Here is a 4,539-nt window from a genome sequence, read left to right as displayed (position 1 = left end):
TTTTTTTATGTACGTATATAATTCCACACGTGTTAATTCATAGTTTTGATGCTTTCAGTGTGAATCTACAATTTTCATAGTCATGAAAATAAAGAAAACTCTTTGAATGAGAAGGTGTGTCCAAATATATATATTGGAAATTAAGGTATTTCTTCATTTATTAAAAGTTTAAGCTTGGTTATTAATGTAAACCTAAGTTCTGTGTTCATGAAAAATAAATTGATGTTGCTATTTCATTCCACAAGGGGGAGCTAAATACACACAGAGTTCTCATTTCACTCCCAACAACCGGCGTCGGTTAAGACTTAATCCTGGTCAGGGTCACATTATAGCTTGTTCATTGCAGAAAACGCACACACACACGCACACACACACGCACACACACACACACACACACACACACACACACACACACACACACACACACACACACACACACACACACACACACACGTAGAACGTTTTAATCGGTAAAATGCTGCATCCTTTTTTTAATCAGGTCTTTTTAATCAGGCCAGAATAAAATCTTTTTGTTTGTGTATGTTTTTATTATTAAACTCATCAAGAGAAGTGAATTTCAAGACAACTAATCATAATTCAGAATGGAAACACCTGCATGACCTTATATGTCTTTTACCAGTAGAGGGGGCGGGGTGTGTCTGGTTAGGGGGCGTTTCTCATTTGCATATTCATAGAAGTCGGTTTTTTAATTTCACAAGGTTTAAAGTATCGGTGTGTCATTTGTGGAAAATTCATGTCAAGCGATCCCTAACTGCTTTTAAAATGTTCTAGATTTTAAAAGTTTTTGCTGAATTTTTAAGTGCTCAGTAAATCAAAGTTTACTTTGAATACACTTTACATATTAAAGTAGCAGAACTTTTAAAATAAAATAAAATACTTTAAACTACTTCTTGTGGAATAAAAAAATCGACTTCGATGAATATGCAAATGAGAAACGCCCCCTGACCAGACACACCCCGCCCCCTCTACTGGTAAAAGACATATAAGGTCATGTAGGTGTTTCCATTCTGAATTAGGATTAGTTTGTTTTTTTTAATTCACTTCCCTTGAAGAGTTTAATAATAAAAACAGATTCACAAACAAAAACATTTTATTCTGGAATTTACGAAAAAGACCTGATTCAAAAAGGATGCAGCATTTTAGCGATCAAAACATTCTACGTGATTATGTAAGTAAGAAACGAAGAGATCGGTGGTGCACTGAAGGAGGAGACTCACTTTATTATCTTACAACATTTTAGTGAAGCAAGAGAGAGCAGTAAGTGTTCAGCAGAAAGTAATGGCAGAAAGCGGCAGACTTACTCTCTCTATCACACACACACACACACACACACACACACACACACACACACACACTCAAGCAAAAAGGAGAGTAAGTGCTTGTATGGCAAAGTGCCACAATGACAAATCAAAACCAGACAACTGACATTTCATCTGAATGAAAATGTCACTGAACAAAGCCTGGTGCTTTAATTGCCCTCCAAAATGCCTCAAAGGGAAAAAAACCCTAATGGATCAACTGTAACTTTTCAATATCTGATCCAATTATGCTCAGCATTATGTCATTGATGGGTCTTGACTTCGAACCAAGTGCTTAAAATCCACAGAGCCGAATCCCTCCATCAGCTTGATCACCTGAGCCAAGGCTAGACATGATTTATAAGCCAGAGAGTTGTTTGTTGCTTCACATTTGGCTCCGAGGGAAACTTCATCTTTTTCAACGAATATTAGAACATGTTGGTTTAAACAACACATTATTTTAAACTATGGAATAATATCATGTCAAAAAATAAACTGTTGTAGGTTTTAATTCCCGATTTTAATTTTAATTGTGCTCCACAACTCCAGAAACAAACAGAATTCCATAACAGCATAAGTTGTAGAAAACACCAAAGAGTACGGAATACTGAAGTGTATAAAATACTGAACTGTACAGAATACTGAAGTGTATAAAATACTGAACTGTACAAAATACTGAAGTGTATAAAATACTGGACTGTACAGAATACTGAAGTGTATAAAATACTGAACTGTACAAAATACTGAAGTGTATAAAATACTGGACTGTACAGAATACTGAAGTGTATAAAATACTGAACTGTACAAAATACTGAAGTGTATAAAATACTGGACTGTACAGAATACTGAACTGTACGGAATACTGAAGTGTAGAGATTACTGAAGTGTAGGACTACTGAAGTCTGTGGAATAGAAGTTCACAAAATAATGAACTATATGAAACACTGAAGTGTACGGACTACTGAAGTGTATAAAATACTGAAATGTTTGGTATACTGAAGGAGGTATAGACTACTGAATTGCATAAAATTCTGTAGTGTTGAGACTACTGAAGTCTGTGGAATACTGGTGTACGTAATATTGAACTGTGGGGAATACTGAAGTATAGGACTGAAGTGTACAGAATACTGAAAATATAAGACTATTGACGTGTGTTCTATACTGAAGGAGGTATAGAGACTACTTGTGTGTATGAAAAACTGAAGTTTATGGAATAATGAAATGTACAAAATACTTAAGTGTATGGAATACAGAAGTATAGGGACTACTGAAGTTTATGGAATATTAAAGTGTACAGAATGCTGAACTGTATGGAATCTAGAAGGTGGTATAGCGACTACTGAACTGTATGAAATACTGAAGTCTAGGGAGTACTGAAGTTTACAGAATACTGAGGTGTACGGAATACTGAAGCATATGGAATACAGCTGGAGGTAATCGAGACTACTGAAGAGTTTGGAATACTGAAATATGCGGAATACAGAAGTTTCTGGACTACTGAAGTGTGTGGAAGAACAAAGGGTATGGAATACTGAAGTGCATGGAATAATGTGCACTTATATACAGTAAGTGTTTCACACTATTTTAATATAAGTGCTTTCATAGCTATTCCATGTCTGTATTTCTGATGGTATGTTAGAGTACATTATATAAAAACATACAAGGATAACAAACCAAAGAATAATCTGTTTCTTCATTTGTTTAGATGGACGTGACTTCAGCACTCGAGCGATTTCTACGGCATCCATTACTCTAACGATAAAAGTGCTCGTACGAGACAAGAGGGAGAGAACTTTCCCAAAGCTGCTTTTCTGGAGTTTTAACTCGATCCAAAACCGCAACCATACAGTAAACATCGGTTCCGCTTGCTTTCCCCAAGGGTTTTGAGGTATCCATTTTTAATCGGTCAGAAACCGGAGAGCGTTCTACACTGTGGACACGTGGCACAAAGCGACAACAGCGAACGCCATCTCTCTTCAAGCTCACGAGCGAAAGAGTATGTAACAGCAAACGCTCCCAGGCCATCAATTACCTTAAAAGGTAGCAGCATTGCACATCTAGAGGGACATAAATCAATCAGAGATAGAGCACAGGTTCTGCATTATGTAGAGGAGCTTCCTACTTCGCAAATGAAATCCAGGTGACACGAGCTGGCTTCAATCTGACGCAGAGATATTTGTAGCAGTTCTCACTCAGTCATTCATTCATAGGATCTTAAAACCACATCCTCTATTCATCCTGGACTATCAGAAATATTTTATGTGCTGTGTGTTTGTAAATGCAGTTTTTATATTTACTCTAAAAATACTAAATACAAATTGAAGTTACGTATGAAAAACACAAAGGAAGAGTTGATTGAAATACGGAAAATAAATGTTTATGAAATGCATTAAAAAGAAGCAACATCTGAAGTCGTCAGATTTTGTTTTCCTGCACAGCCACAAGGCCGAGCAATGAATCACCGCAGCTAGTAATCAAACAAGTCTCCGTCTGTCGCCATGGACACACTGGGTCACGACCTCCGACGTCTCGCTCCTTGAGCTGACAAATTTCCCCACAATCAATAGCAGCTGTCAGGAGAACGCGAGAGGTCACGGTCGCTCGCGTCGACTGGACAGATTAAATCCAGCCAATGATGGGTAATTAATAGACTTGATCAATCGGAGGTGATGCTAAACCCTGGCAAAGTGCCAGAAACTCCCGCAAACCGCTCCATCTACAGGAGGGAAAAAAACTTTCACGAGTTAAAATGAATGTTACGCCACAAGTGACGGCATAAAGACGCAAATATGTTTTGTTTTTTTTACATTTATTCCAATTATCTGAGATTTAAAGGACGAATCCACCCTAAATGACTTGTATCAATTGTGTTGATTTAACTAATCAATTAAACAAAATAACTGATTGACTTTTAAATTGTATTTCAGGTTCAATATCTTTCATCCAAATGCTGATCCAGTGAGATTTTCCCCTCACTTCCTGTTTTCTAAAGTGAGCGATGCAGCAGGGCTTTAGTCCTTTCATTCGCTCACCTTCTCATCTGTTCAACTCAAATAAAACCAAACCAAATAAACACATTTATAAAAAAAAAAGAAAAATAAAAAAAAGAAAGAGATGATCGTGATGCAAAACCTGTAGCTATACGCATTCCATACACGTTCCAAACACAATGACGTTACACAACAAACGTGATTTGTTCCGAATAAAAGCCGGACGATCG

The sequence above is a fragment of the Tachysurus fulvidraco genome, chromosome 17 (genome assembly GCF_022655615.1).
Source record: "Tachysurus fulvidraco isolate hzauxx_2018 chromosome 17, HZAU_PFXX_2.0, whole genome shotgun sequence".
NCBI classification, from domain to species: Eukaryota; Metazoa; Chordata; class Actinopteri; order Siluriformes; family Bagridae; genus Tachysurus; species Tachysurus fulvidraco.
This window is presented reverse-complemented; position numbering follows the sequence as displayed.